Source organism: Panthera onca, chromosome C2 (assembly GCF_046562875.1).
Source record: "Panthera onca isolate mPanOnc1 chromosome C2, mPanOnc1 haplotype 2, whole genome shotgun sequence".
NCBI classification, from domain to species: Eukaryota; Metazoa; Chordata; class Mammalia; order Carnivora; family Felidae; genus Panthera; species Panthera onca.
In genome coordinates this window covers 61,161,618-61,178,312 of record NC_138347.1, presented here as the reverse complement: position 1 = coordinate 61,178,312, position 16,695 = coordinate 61,161,618, and the positions used below count along the sequence as shown (strand labels likewise).

The 16,695-nt window shown below is 34.0% G+C and overlaps 1 protein-coding gene across 41 annotated transcripts in view; it reads left to right on the top strand.

The window, feature by feature from the left end:
* Positions 1–16,695, top strand: part of ZBTB20 (zinc finger and BTB domain containing 20) — a 785,665-nt gene that overhangs the window by 191,271 nt on the left and 577,699 nt on the right. For all 41 annotated transcript variants that reach the window (XM_078453036.2, XM_060640810.3, XM_060640799.3 and 38 more), the window contains one exon: positions 13,356–13,401. The gene's annotated coding sequence lies outside the window, so the exon portion shown is untranslated. The remainder of the gene's footprint in view (positions 1–13,355; positions 13,402–16,695) is intronic.

Sequence of the window (16,695 nt, the reverse complement as noted above, 5' to 3'; positions counted from 1 at the left end):
AAATTGTATGTGGAAGCCCTGCCTAACTCTCCTTTGTAATGAGGATAATCTATCTCTTCCTAAATCTTTTCCATAGTCCTGGGATCTGAGGAATTTGCCATATCTGTTATGCAGAAATCATACAATAATGCCCATAACATTGAAAAATCCAGAAATAAGACTATGTATATCGTCATAGAATGCTGCAGTTAGAGAGTGGAAACCATGTGTTCTGGCCTCACATTTCAGATAAGCAAATTAAAGCCTTGATAGGTGAAGGGAATTGTCCAAGATCCCTCAGCTGCTTGATGGTGGAACCATATCTTCTGATAGCTGAAGGTATATTTCATTGTACCCTGATGCAGTTAGATCCAGAGGTATACCAAAGGAGAAAGGAGTATAGTGAAATTACTTCCAATGATAGATCTCTTGCAGAAATTAGATTTTTGCTGAGTTTTCAATGAGATTTTTTTTCTCATTGCCTGATATTATCATGTCCTATAATGTATCAAGTCTGGAAACAGATCTTGTAACGATAAAGATGTATGGGCTCTATTTTCATCTATAAAGTGGATGTGCTTTAGTTTCATTTAAAAAAAAGTTACATTTGAGTAGGTGCTTGTTTTTAATTTAGAAAATATAATTTAGTTGGGAGCTTAATCATTGTCAGTTCTTGAGACAGTTTTTCAAACTTTAAGATATGTTGTGGGTTAATGTAAATCTTGACAAAAAAAAAAAACCCTCTTTGAACAGAAGTTCTTTTATCTATTTGTTTTCCTTACTTTGGTTCTGAGATTTGATGAAAAATGTTGGTCTTGGAACATATGACTGACATTTTTTCCCATTTCCAAAATTTGATGTATATGCATTTCACTTTTATTCTTACTCATTTGGTGGCACATATTTTTTTAAGTTTATTACCCACTTTATTGCCCCTTTTCTTCATGTGTTCAGGCCTCTTCCAGAAGCAAGTGACATATTACTAGCCCATTTACTACAATTTTTATCTATACTTCTTGATACTTTTTAAGAGCTTTCTGTTCCCCCAATTAATAATAATATATGAGTTTTGCTTCTGGTATAAAGAAAGAAACTTCTAACCAACACCCCACCTGCAAATAACAACTGAACAAAACTCTGAACGAAAGCAAAAAACAAAAGAAAAATAAACAAAACAAAAACAATACAATGATCGAAGGTTATGGAGAATGAACAATAGTAGGAAGATTTTTGAGGAGAGTGAAACTTGGATTAAGCAACTGGAATGGGGTGGGGTGGTTTCACATTTTTGTGGCTTTTCCTGAGGGTAACTATAGCTCTGGTGGCAACAGGGCAACTGAACTCCAAAAGAAAGCCCACTGCTTTCTGATTGGAGGAATCCTGGAAATGGGTACAGATGCCAGAGAATAAGGGGCAATTCAGGAAAGGAAAGAGATAGAGATAGGAGAATCTCAAATTCTGTATATAAACCCTGCCTAACTATGGCTGCCTCCTGAAAAACATATGTATATGACATCCTGAAAGCAATCAACTGAGATCTGAACAGGACAGAGTTTGCAGTTTGAGACGAAGCAAGTTAATGGCCTGTTAAAACAAAAATATCAGTACTCTTTGGCTCTATATACCAGAATTCACTGTATCCACAATTAACATTGAAAATGTCCAAGATAAAACCCTAATGAGTCAAATATGAACAAAACAAAACAAAAAACAAAACCTCTAAAGGAAAATCAATGGATAACAATCCTGAAAGGACCCAAATGTTGGAATTATCAGGCAAGAAAATTAAAGTAGCTATTCCAATGGCACCTTGGTGACTCAGTTACTTAAGTGGCCGGCTCTTGGTTTCGGCTCAGATCATGAACTCCGGTTCCTGAGTTCAAGCCCTGTGTCAGGCTTCATGCTGACAGTGCAGAGCCTGCTTGAAATTCTCTTTCCCTCTCTCTCTGCCCCTTCCCTGCTCACACACACACTCTCTCTGTCTCAAAATAAATAAATAAACTTAAAAAAAAAGTAGCTATTTTACCTGTGCTCAGGGAGGTGAAAGAGAATACTGTTGAAATGAATAAAAAGATAGGAAATCTCAAAGAGAAATGCATATATATTACATATATATAATATATATAAACATATAACCAAATGGAAAATTTAGAACAGAAAAATACATTATCTGAAATAAATTATTAATAGGCTTAATACCATTAATAGAAGTGACAGAAGAAGTTGATGAACCTGAAGATAGTTCAATAAAAAGCATCCTATCTAGAAAGGAGTGAGAGAAAGAATGGAAAAAAATAAGTAGGACCTCAGAAGCCTGAAGGACATTTTAAAAGATCTAGCAAAAAAAAAAAAAAAGATCTAGCATATAGGTAATTAAAGAATAAGAATAGGGCAGAAAAAATATTGTAATTTTTTAAGAATAAAGGTCAAAACTTCCCAAATTTTGCAAGAGACATATATAGATTTTCAAGGTTTAGTGAACTCAAAACACAATACATTTAAGAAAACAATGTCTAAGAGTATCATAATAAAGCTGCTGAAAGCCAAAATTATATTGCATTCAAAATCAGATTTAGTTTTGGGTTTTTTTTAAATTTACTTTTACAAAGATGAGGAAACAGTAGAAGGTAGTGTTTAAGTAATAGGCTTTAGTCTGCTAAAACTAAGCTCTGCTATTTATTAGCTAGATCTTTGACCTTGAGGTAGTTTCTTGTCTCAAAGAAAAGAGTATCACTTGAACCTCATTTTCTTCTTTTATAAAATAGTGATAAAGATGAAAATAAAACTCCCTCACATGGCTGATTTATAGATTAAATTATGTATATATATATATGTATATATATATATGTATATGTATACATACATATATATACACACACATATATATACACACACACAAACTCTTGAAAAAGCACCTGATAGGGGCTATATAAATGATAGCTGTTCTAATCTTTTTCCTGAGTGTTCTTTGCTTGGTTGTCTCTCTTAATTTTCATTATTGCAAATAATTTTCCTTTCTCATAACACATTTATCTAGTGATTGTTAATAGTCTTATACAGTAAGTTGACATACTTTACTGTTTTTGCTGGTAGTTTTTATAATAGAGACCATAACTGGATTTGGAGGTTTATTAAAGTCTTTAAATGTATTTGGGCCATGAGTGTGTGTGTGTGTGTGTGTGTGTGTGTGTGTGTGTAGGTTTCTAACTCCTTATGTAATATTTTTATTTACAATAGTCTGTTTAGGTTTTCTGACTCCTCTCAAGCAAGTTAAAATTTTTCAATAAAATTGTCTTTTCATGGAAGTTCTAAAATAGCTTGAATATTTAGCTTAAATAATAGCATAAAGTTATTCATGGTATTCAGTAATCATTTTAAATCTCTAAACAGATTTGTTCTTTTTTTTTCCTTTTTAATGCTGTTTATTTGTACCTTCTCTTTTTAATAAAACTTCCCAAAATTTTATTTTATTAATCTTTTCAAAGAACCAAATTTTATTTTGTTGACTATCTGTATGTTTTTTTATTTCACTTATTTCTGATATTATTTTGTAATTTTTCTGCTCTTACATTTTTGGTTTTACTTTATTCTACCTTTTCTAACTTGATAATTTTAGTTTTTTTAAACATAAAAATCTATAGCTATACATTTTTCTTTGCTTAAGCTGCATCCTGTGAGTTTTGTTGTTTTATTCATTTTCATTAAGTTCTATTTTTTTCTGTAATTTTGAATTTTCATTAGTCTTTGACCCATGATTTTTATGAAGTTTTAATTTAAGAAAAATTCCAGTTATTCCAGGTATTTAGGGGGCAAGACTATGTTTTTGTTATTAAATATAAATTTAACTGTGCTTAGAGGAGATAATTAATGATTTTAATTATTTAGTATGTGTTGAGACTTACTTTGTGGCTTGACATAAGGTCAATTATTGCACATTTTTCATGCGTGCTTTGAAGGCATGTGTATCTTATAATTCTTAGGTGTAGTGTTTTATATTTATAATTAGATCTGCCTTATTAAATTATCATTACTTTTTTTTGCCTGCTTTCTCTTAGAATTAATGATAGACATATGACCAAATTTTGTACTATGATTAAGAATTTTGCTGTTTGTGTTTTATATATTTTACATCTGTGCTGTTAGATGCTTAAACAATTTACTATGTCTTGTTATGAACTGTTTCATTTTCATTATTTAATGGCTATCTTTATTTTTTAATAATGCTTTTACTTAGAATCTGGTTTATTAAGCCTTAATATGCTTACCTCAGTTTTTACCTTTCTTGTAGTTTCAAACATTCTCTCTTGTTATGTATTAGCTAAGTCTCTCATAAACAGCATTTAGTAGGACTTTTTAAAATTCAGACTACCCTCATTCTCAAATACTTTTTAGACATATATTAGATCTTTTGTTCTGTCTCTTGTATTCCTTAATGTCTTTTTTATGTTTTTCACCCTTTTATTCTGAGTAAATTCCTTGGAATTATCTTTCAGTTCAGTAATTCTTCCTTTAGCTGCGTCTAATGTGATGTATAGCCTCATTTCAGACCTTAATTTTAATAAAAAAATTCAATTCTATGAATCTCTTTATTTTAAAAAAATTTTTAAATGTTTACTCATTTTTCAGAGAGAGAGAGAGAGAGAGAGAGAGAGCAAGCACATGTGCATGAGCAGGGGAGGGGCAGAGAAATAGGGAGGCACAGAATCCTAAGCAGGCTCTAGGCTCTCAGCACAGAGCCCGACATGGGGCTCAAACTCATGAACCATGAAATCATGACCTGAGCCAAAGTCGGACACTCAACCAACTGAGCCACCCAGAATCTCTTTATTTTTTAATCAAATCTACCTATTTAGGTTTTTCCTCCTTATTTTCACCCTTTTCTTTTTAAATTTCTTAGCATTTTAAACATTTTGCCCCACTAAATCTGTGATTACTGTTGTTACTTCAGTTCTTAAGACTGTGCTCTGTTCATTTTCTAACTTGATCATATTTAATATAAAGCACTTTTGTATCTTCTGACTTATTTATGGGAAAACCTTTCTTCATGTGTTTGATATTTTTGCTATGTGAGTTCTTTTTCATTGCAGTATGCTTTGTTGAAGTTGTTCTAGCAGAGTAGATTTGCTTCTTCTAGGTAGTCCAGGTATCTTACTTGGTTGCCATTCTCTATGATTGCAGTTATCATAAACTTGCTTTGTGTCTCTGACTGAATATGCAATTACTGAATTGCATAAAACCCTTGAGTGTTGTGGCAGCATCATAGTAATATGCCAAATGCCCTGTCCTTTATATTCCTTTTTGTTTCTATCTTTTTGGAATTTTAATTTCTTTCTTGTGAGATCAAATATTTAAAAGACTCTGTTTGTATATGTGTTTGTGTGTTTTCTCTTTTAAATGTAGCACCTCTGGGTTATAAAAGGAACATTCCTCTATGAATCTAGCCTGACATTTTATAGGAAACAGAAGAGTATATTCCTCCTAGAAGGCCTTTCGACTTCTATTTCTTTGGCTTGAATACCTGTTCTTTAAGAATATCTTCCTAACTCATTCCCTGATTTATTTCAGGTCTTTACCTGAATGTGATCTTTCAATGATATCATCACCCATTACCCTTTCTAAAATTTTACCCCCCAATTCCTCCATCCCAACATTTATTTTCCTCTTCCTAGCTTTATTTTAATTCCATAATATGGATGATTGTCTATTATTGTATATATTTTATTTTTTTTTCTTGCTTATTGTCACTTGCCACACAAAAATGTAATCTCAATGAGACCAGAAGTTTTCATCTATTCATTCCTGTATCTTTGCTATCGAGAGAAATGACTGGTACATAGTAAATACTCAATAAATTTTTGTTTAATAAGTGAATGAAATATTCAATGGCTGTATATTGGGTGCCTATCCCTGAACGAAGTCGTGATGCTATGAAAGATAGAAAAATAGACACGATTTCAGCCCTCATGAAGATGACAGTCTTGAAGAGAACATAGACTTTAGAAAACATTTTATCACCACAGGTGGGCAAATGCTATAAACTCAAAAGGACTCTTTTGGTAAACTTTTTGACACCAGGTCAGCATTCCTTGAGGTGCAAGTATGGAGCCATGGTGGTTACTTTTGGTATGCAGTGCATCTAAGACCTCTTACTCTCTTTTTTGATTTGTGTAAGAACAGTTCAAAGAATACACACACACACACACACACACACACACACACACGGATGAGAAAGACACTGATTTAGAAAACAGTTTTAACAAGGGAGCTGACATAAGTCACTCACTAGAGCAGTGAGAAAAATGAAAGCACCTAAGAGTGGAAAAAAGAATTTCTAATGAAGTTTTCATGATACTGTTTCTTTTTCAGTGATGGTAGCCACTGTCTGATAAGCACAGAATGCAAAGAAAGGTCCTACTTCTACATTGTGCTGCCTTGTAATTGTACCTAAAGAGCAAGTACACATTTGCCTTTTATACCTCTGCAGGTAGTACATACAGGAGGATATGCTGTTACTTTATCATAGTAAATAATAAAGTTCGTGGCTATATTTACACGGGCTGAGTTTCCAGCACATGAAATCATGTGAAGAATGTTAAACCTCTAATATGTGTTTAATGTACATTTCAGTCGATTTTTCTCCTAACTGTAAGAGTGGCAATTATTTTATTTATATGTGGGGAATGCTGTATCACGTAAGTGAAAAGCTAATAGATTTCTTGGCAATTTTTCTATCATGTTAAAATCTTTTTCCATTTCTGTTGTTATAGTCCTACTAGTCTGTCTTATGCTTTTTTTAGTTATAGTCCTTAGCACCTACTTGCTTTTATTCTGCCTTTGAGCTCTTGTTTCTTCCATTTTTCTCCATCCAAAATGTCTGTTCCTGGGCTTTTAGTCAAATCATCTCTCTATCTTGCTGCAGACTGGCTGGCCAATGCAAAGGAACTAATTTGTAGCCAGCCCCTTTTCCTAAATGCCATAAATTATACTACCAGCTGCTTTCATATATATAATCTCATTCAATTGCCATTAAAAACTCCGTGTTTTAGATAAAATCCCCCCATTCTAAATAAGATGAAACAGTATTAGGGAGATTATGTAAGTTCCCCTAGGATACACACTTAGGAAGCTGGAATTCAAACCCCAAACTTTTAATTGGAAGTGGTTGCTGTTCTCATTATAATTCCATTCCTTCTCCTAGATATTCCACCTTCAGCCTACCTAGAATTGCTTCTGAAGTTTTCCTGACTTGCTGTTGATTGAATGGAATTTATAATTAAAGCATTCTTACAGCACTGAGGTTTCCAAGTGGTAGACAGAGTTGGAATGTAGAAAAAACAATGGTAGGGGTAGCTGTTACCTACCAGATTTCACAGTCTCTTTTGATTGAAACCTGCTGCTCCAAGCCTCATATTTATACATCTGACTAATAGTAATTGAGTGTTTTTGTGTGTGTCAGGCACAAAACTAGACCCTGGATGTGGAGTGCCAAACTAAATAATGTGACCTCTATGGAGTGTACAACCTAGTTGGGGAAAGAGAGAATAAACACATAAACCCATGACCACATGAATAATCCAAACTGTTATAAATGCTACAAAAGAATAAAATAATGGCAGGATCTGTCTCAGAAACAATAGTTGGAGGTGGCCTCTCAGAGAGAATAGAAGCACGCAGTTGGTCAGGGACTGCGGAAATCTTCTAGGGCACTATGACTCAATGTGTCTGTAGACAAGAGGGATTTGGAGCATTCTCCCCTGCCCACCCTGGGGCCACACCAACCAGGCTTTCTAATCTGTTGTGAATATTTGAGACTAGGATTGTCATCATTTAGTTTTCTGCAGAATAAGAGGAAAAGTAGGAGGGGAAAGTAAAAAGAGGTTTGGAAGGTTAGTCCTTTAAAAGTTGAAAAAGAATTTGTTTAGGAATGTAATTCCTTAATTTTTTTATGCAGTGTAAATTTTCTTAATCATCGGGAACAGATGGTAACCCAATTCATTCAGTATTTCTTTAACCAATATTTAAGCCATACCTACTATTTTTTAGGTATTGTACTAAGGACTAGAGATGTAACAATGAATGAGACAAAACCCCTGTTCCCATGTCTTATATTAAAGGCAATTACAATGCAGTCTTATGATTATTATGACAAGATTAAGGACAGGGCTTCAGACTCTGGAGGAAGAAAATATCTAAACTGATACCCCAGGGATGTGTACATGCAGGTCAGTAGAATTTTCACATTGTCCAAGAATAAGTTCTTTCCGTAATCATAATGTCAAGTTATATTTGAGGATATAATTCTCAATTTTTATCTAAATTCTAGTTTTGTGCATTTTCTTGACTAGCTCTTAAACTTTGATTTAAAGAATTTAAATTTTAAGGTATCATCTGTTTAATAAAACTATTTTCTCCTTAATAAACTGTGAAGAGTGGATTACAGAATAGAGTTATTTATAATATATTATAGATCAGGCTTCTATGTGAGAGTTCAAATTCATCATGTTTATACATAAAATTTGATATTGTTTCATTTTAAGTGGTAGCCATTAATACTAGAAAAGTCAAACCTCACTTTTTTTTTTTTTTTTTTTTTTTTTATAAGCTTAGGTTTTCATACAGGTGGTGGCTTCATTATAGCTGGTCTGACCGGAGGTCTAGACAGACCTGCTGTGCTCTTGGGTTAATGGGTGTTTATTGTATGGTTCCCTTTTCCTTCCTTATTACCCTTTATCTATTTCCATTTCACAGAATAGATAAATAGATAACTGTTGCTTCTCATACTTCCTCTTTCTGATAGGAAGATAGATTTTTTTTACGTGTGAAGGGCTAAATCTAGCTTAGTAATTTATAAAAATAAGCATAATTAACTAGTTTTTTGAGTCTACTTTTAAAATTATAATTCCTCTTATTCTTCATAGGCTTTCTGTTCAGATAAAACCACAGAAATTGGGGCACCTCGATTTTAAAAATTAAATTGCCTCTATTGATGATTAAATTCAACATTTTATAATAACAATGTAATAATGATAGAGCACCAAGCTCAGCTCGGTAGTGGGTCCAAAAGTAAACACATATGAAATAAAATAAAAATATTTTGGATCACATAATGTCATTTCTCAAAATAGGTCAAACTTAAAATGTAAAGCACTTAAGATGTTCCTAAGGATGTTCACTAGGTCATTGGGGAAATGGTCTGCAGTCTAATTTAGGTTCAGAGTTCTTTTATGGAGCCACTGTCCCCTGCAGACCCTGCTGAGGCCCTTTTCAGTGCCTTAAATGAATTAGCTATTCAATTTATTAATGGCCCAGGAGGCAACACCGATTACCCGCCTCTTCCATGTCTAGTCAGGCCTAACCAGTATAGAGGGAAGATAAACTTTCCTGCACTTCACAGCATGGAATTGGACTTATTCAGTCCCCACTGGGGAATACAGCTGTGCCAGCCTGCAAGTAAAAAGAACTTAACACAAATCCTCTATAGTATATCTCCATCTGGAATGGTGCTGATAGCAACTTCACCCTCATGTGACCCAAACCATTCTAGGGACTCTCAAGATACCATTTAACAGTTCTAGATCTGTGCTGTCCTCCAAATCAAAACAGAACTCAGGACTGTCATAACAACATCATTATACACTCACTTACATATTCCAAACCATGAGAGAAAAACTGACTATAATATTTTTCATTATATTTGCAAACTTTGTATTCTATGTGAGCTCAGGTCATTTGCAGGGTCTCTTTAGAAAACATGAAAAGGTGATTCTGCCGCATGTTATTGTTAAGGGCCCACAACACCTTGGCCTAATTCCAGTTGAATAATTACATTTATGTCATCCTTATTTTCTATTTCCTGGATTGTTTCAGCTAAGCATGGAAAATAAACTTTCATTTTCACTCAGAAAAATGGGCATATATTACTGAGATCCTACTGCCTTCCTCTTCAGTAATAGGAATGGTGGTTTAAAAAGCTGGTTAGGGCTGGGTACTGTGGCTATTACTATTGTTACAGTGTTTTCCTGATTCAGAGATACTCTGCGAACATCCATACTGGCTCCTGGATGAGCTGTGGAATATAGAGTGACATCTTGAGTAAGCTTTCTTTCTATCTCCGTACTCGCTGTTTAGTTTACCACTTTAACTTAAAGGGACAGACATCCTCTCTTTTTCTCACACAACTAGGGCCAAACTAATAGCCTCCCTTCAGCAATGCTTACTTTATAGCAGGAACTGTGCTGGTTCCATTACATGCCTTTAACATGTAATAGGCACAAACAATCCTATAGGGTAGGTAACATGATCTTCATTTGACAGACAGGGAAAATGTCACTTGCTCAAGACCACACAGTTGAAGAGCGGGAGCTGGAATTCAATTGCAGGTTTGTCTGATGGCAAAAGCTAATCTCGTAACCACCGTGCTACCTCATATAACTCTCATGCTGTCCAGAACTCTGGACAGAACTACAGATAATTGGTCATATGAGTAGCTTCTCTCCATTCTTGGCACCACTTCACACAGGCTGACCCCATTGACCGAACCTCAAAACCATCGTGTGTCACTTGCTTCAGAAGGGCACATGATGGTTTCATTATGCTTACAGGCCAAAAGGAAGCTGAGCTGCTATTAAGAGAAACTCTGCTGCATCACTTTATCTGCACAACAAAAATGGTCTTACCCACCTCCATCACCACCTTCTGCTGTTAGAGATCCCCTCAGCATTTAGTCTGTCCACTCCTATCTCCTTTCCTTTCCCTGGTAGTATTGTAACAGTACATTTGGCAAGGTTAGCAAGTAACCACTTATTTACTTTAGTTGCCAATAAATAACTATAGCTGTTAATAATTGTGCATATGTTTTGTGTGGCCTTACATAATCTGAGACAAGCTTAGTTAGACATCTGGCATCTGAGGTTGGGTTAATATGCCTTCATAACTGGTCTCCTGTTATATAATTCTGTATTAACAAAAAATAGATCACATAAGAAACAAAACTAAACACTTAATTTATTAGGGTATTTTATAAGTGATACACACTCATGTACTCATGACATTTTCTTGAATGTTACCTAAGTATCAGTTGTTGTACACTAATATGAAAGGAGATGTCTGATATATGCTTTCTTGTTTTAAAATGTACCATATCTGGGCGCCTTGGTGGCTCAGTTGGTTAAGCATCCGACTTCAGTTTAGGTCATAATCTCACAGGTTTGCGAGTTCAAGCCTCACGTCGAGCTGTCTGCTGTCAGCACGGAGTCTGCCCCAGATCTTCTGTCTCCCTCTCTCTGCCCCTTCCCTACTCATTCTCTCCCTCTGTCTCTCTTTCTTTCTCTCAAAAATAAGCATTTAAAAAATAAAAAATAAAATGTACCATATCTGTTTAAATACAGATGTTTAAATACCTTAAACTGTATTGTGTTATATGAGCTATATGTACATATTTTTTATTTTGTTTTTTTTGTTTGTTTTTAAGACTTTCTTATTTAAGAACAGTGTTGGATTGACAGCAAAATTAATAGGAAGGTGTGTGAACATATTTTTTAGCACTTTTACATAGTTAGCTCTATGAGGGTAAGATATGTTCTGTTTTATCTGTTAGCATATCATAATGCCAAATACAACCCTTTGCGTGTACTAGATGCTCACTAAATATTGTTGACTTAGTGAATAAATTAGTCTGTAATAGGTTGAACAGATTTGCAGTCCTAAATTGTTCTTGCCATCATTTCACTCTGCATAATTAAAGAAGTTTAACTAAGATGGTTAAAAATGTGTTATTGAATTACTGGTGTAGATTCTAAAGCAGTGGGATGAAAGAAACCCTGGCCGTACCCCTCTGAGGAAGCAGTGAATGAGTTTCTCACTGTAGGTATACTTTGTGGATTTTATGTGTGACTGAATTAATTTACTTCACTTATGAAGGTTAGATTTATGATTTCCATATGGCAGTCTGTAACTTTTTTCTTTTATTCCTACCCTACCAACTAATATTTTTTCCTATTATAAAACTAATGTTTACTGTATAGTTTAACTATATACAAAACTAAAAAAGCAAAAATTAAAATTATCCATAGTCTTATCATCCAGATATAATCACTCAATATTTTTGTGTGTTCTTTCTGTTTTTGTACTCATCTACACAATTGCAGTATGTCTATGCAACTGGTACCCTATATGCTTATATAATATTATAGTACCACAAGTTACCTTTTGGAGTGTTGCAAAATATTCCTTTACATGGATGTGCATGCTTTAATTATTTTTCCACTGTTGGACATTTAGTTTGCTTTTAGTTTTTTGCTATCATACAGATTTTCTTTTTTAGATTTATGGTTTCCAGTTATGTAAGATAGATTCCTAGTACTAGAAACGACTGAGTAAAAATTTTGATACACATTACCTAATCGTTTTCCAGAAAATTTATAGCAATTAACACTCCCATCAGAAGTGTATGAAGATGGTGTTTCATTGAGTCACCATCCAAATGGATTATTTCCTCTACACGCTTTTCAGCAAGGGTTAACTCAGTAGACCTACTGACTTGAATATGTTACCTTCATTCACTGTGTTCAGAAGTATATAAATTAAACACTTCAGTTTGCTTTCAGAAAGAATTATGAAATATTTTCAAGGGTCACAGTAGCTCAGAGGTTACGTGTTGCAATACAGTTTCCACCTACAAACAAATATGTTTCAGGTCTGGTTGTAAACTCTGCATACTCTGAGCCGGAAGAATTTCCTTTACCTTCTGTATTGATACCACATCACTGGCAATTTTCTTAAAGTGTGTTGGGTTGGGGCATTCTATCTGGTGTGACTTTAGTGTTCTCTCTTGTAGGTAAACAACACTCATTTCTATTGCTGTTATAACCTGAAGTTAATGAACATTCAAGGCTTACTTTTATTTATTTATTTATGCCTGTTTGTGGACTGCCCTATGAAAAGCACCTTTCTTCCTCACAAGTGTTAAATCCAAACTTAGTGCAGATGAATCTGAGTGGTTTCATTTTTAGAGAGTAGTGTCATATTTGTTTTAGGAAAGCAATGGTGTTGAAAGAATAAAAAAAAAAATCATTTTTAAGTGTTTACCTTGTTCTCTAGTGAAAACATTTTGTTTCAGGGGCCATGATGCGTCTTAGTCCCTTGCTGGTACTTGTTTTTGATAACACTGCTAAGGGACTCTTTGTGTGTGTTTATTCACACATATAAATTTGGGGTGATCTGAAATATCATCTGGAGAAAATATAGATATAAAATTACCCACCTCTCTAAGGACAGCAGTCTTTTCTACTTCTCTGCAGAGACTGCCTCAGCATAAATACTGACTCCACTTCGAAAATTAATTTTTACTTATATGATATATTTCTTTTGCATTTCAGAGTGCCTGATAGATTGCACGCCTGTCTGTGCCCCATAGCTGCACAGGTATGTATATGAATTACCAATAGTTATGTAAATCTATGTATGAACTTGCAAGTTATTACAATTTTGTATTTTAAAATTGCTTACAGATTTCATAATGTGAAAATGTTAATTTTTGAGTACTTATTAATATTGACAGCTTCAAAGGGGAGTGCATTTTATACATACCTTGCATTTCACTCTATTGTAAGAATCAAATAAACATTTCTAAGATTTGATGAGGCAGAATAATTTTAATTACAAAGCATTCATCTGGTGAAGAGATTAGAGAGTATTTTATGGAACTGTTCTATTAAAGCGACTGCTGATATGGGGTCAGAGACTATTGCAAAACCACTGTTTTTGACATTATTGTTTTATTTTCAAACTTTTTTTGTTGCTGTGAGTTTATTTTCTGTGGTGGTTGTTTTAGGTAAGGAGTGGTTGCAGATGTACTGTCTGCTGCACTGTCTCAAGCACTACAGGAATGGAAAAAAAAATGTTTGCACCTGTTTAAAATCTCAACTGTGCAGTGTTGTGGTTCCTGGGCAACAGGCAGGAATTCTCAAAAGCTTGGTTGCACCTGCTCAATTGTTTCTTGCAGCTGTGTCATATGAGTGAGTGCACAGAGAAGCTTGTTAGCAGTTTGCTCGTGCTGTTACGTATTTTGTGTACTCTGAGTGTGAAGGATTCCTACTTGATATAGACCTTGAACTATTACATTGGTTTATTATAAAACTCATTATTTTCTCCAAATCCTTCGTTCTGAGTCTCATTTTTTTTTTTTTTTTCAACTAGCTGTTGACTGTCCTAGATAATGTGTATGTTAACTTCTCTAAGGGATACCTGGGAAAGTCGATCTCTCTAGATTACTGGGTGGATAATGATTTTGGTCCTGGTAGAGACATTTTGTGTTTGGCTCAGTTTCACCATGTTGGCAACCCCACTATATGAGGCTGGATGTAGTTATTGATCCATTTAGCTGAACAGATTTGAAAGCATTTGGCTATTAGTGGACACATGGGGCATATTCAGAAAATTTAAGGGTATATTGTAAGATGATTTCTTGACTTGTGCATGTATCTGTTGCAGTTGGGTGGAAGTGAGAGAGGAAAAAAAAAGTAAAACTTACTTTGTGGCAGTCCTAGAAAAGGGGCTAAAATCCAGGTGAGGATTTTAAGGCTGGAATATTAATATTTACTTTCATCAAATCATTGTCACCTGGTATTTTTTCCCAAGTGTTGATGTTTTAGATGTCAATAGCTCTATTTTCTGATAAATATCTAAAGTTTTAGTGTAGAAAAGCTATGAGAAACTGCGTCTTATACTAATTAGGTGAAGCTCTTTAAATGCAATATAAAAAGTGTCAACTTAATATAAAAAACGTCCTTAAGTAAATAATTTATTTGGTAGTCCCAAATTCCTGATATTGAAAACTTATTCAAATAATTTGCATTATTCTCCTTAAGAGTACTATATTTTAAAAAAAGCCTAAGGAGTTTCCATTAGTATTTAGTAACAAAATCTTAGAACTTGTATATCTTTTCTTTTTATTGATCCATCTAAGTTTTTTTTTTAATAATCAACTTATAATGTTTTATACATAGTAGGTGGTCATTAAGAAATGAGGGTATATATGAATAAAACATGTCTGGAATTGTATTAGAAACAGAGGAATAGAGAGTGTTAGAAATTTGTTACTTCTTATATATTCTGAATGGGTCTCTGGACTTCTAGTTCTCATATTGCTGATTAGACAGAGATGAGACTACTGATAAATTCTGTCCTTAAAATGAGAAATGAATATGTAAGAATTGATCCTCATTATAATTAAGAATTTACATAACACGATTTGCAATATATTTTTGCTGAGTATGAGAAAAGTATATTATACCTGTTTTTTTTGCACAATGCTGAGGCATTCAATGACTAAGTTACTGGTAACTTTAGAAATACTTTGCAGCATAGGAATAAACAAATCTTCTGCATTGTATGATCAATGCCATGGGTTCCCTGAATAATCACTTTCTCTTCATCTCTCTCTCTCTCTCTTTCTGTTTCTGTCTCTCTTTCATCACCGTCTCCCTCATTCCCAATCTCTACCTCACTGAAAACACAAAAGTAAAATGTATGTTAACTTTCTTCAGGTCAGATAAGATCAGATTATATTAAAAATCTGTAACTGTTTTTGCTAAACATTAAGTAATGGGTCCTATGTTTACTGTATACATGTTTATAATTATGGTTTCTGCTATTCACTAAATTCTAACTGTAAATAAGTAGAGATAAAGCCAAGTAGAGGTACAGTCAAAATGGGGTAGTTAAGACCTGCTTGGATAAGCCCTTCTCGAGATCCATTTTGTGTGGCATTCGGCAGTCACGTAACAATGGCAGAGGGTGCAGAAAGAGCCAATGTCTATCTAGTGCATCAAAACATTTTTCTTTTTTTATGTTTCTCAATTTTTGGTACCACTAATTAATGTTATTCATAGGTACTGTTAGGCTTGGAAGTACCTTTCCTCTGGGAACAGTTTTTCTTTCACCGTAGTTTACACCAGTTGGTGAGAGGCCAGTATCAAGGACATTCTTTTTTTTTTTTTTTTTCCTTGAAGCTTAGTGTGGTAGAATAAACTATATTCTTCTTTTAGTCTCAACATTAGAAATTAAGAGATGAGGTAAGAACATTGATTAGCTAGATTACTAAACCGGATAACGGTAGCTGTTTCACTGACTTGTACCAGAAATTATAGTATGGAATCCCCAGGAAGGAGAAATCACCAAGCACCAGGATTCCTGGGCATAATTACAGATTTTTCTGTGATGTTAGATTTAAAGAAATAAAGGAAGAAAATCAACATTTATTAAGAATGTCTAAATATAATTTCTTTTTACCTTCCTTCCCTTCCACCCTCCCTTACTCATTTTCTTTCTTCTTTTTATTCTACACAGTAAATGGATGCCTACTATTTGTCAGACACAGTGCTAAGCTAAATGAATAAAGCAAAGTTCTTGTCCTCAGAGAGCATACAGACTAGTACAGGAAGCAAAGATATGTTTAGAACTCTTTTAGGTTTCATCACTTATCATGAGTATGGACCCAGTCAACATATCTAATATTTCTGTTCCTTTGTGACTTCTTTGGAAAATTGGAAAAATAATAGTGTCTACCTCATATAGTGTTGTGTCAAGTTAGATATCAGACAATACATGTAAAATTCTTAGTTTGATGATTTGCACATAGCAAATGCCCAATAAATCTTAACTATACTACTATTATTTCTATCACTACCACCACTACTATAACTTAGATACTGAAGA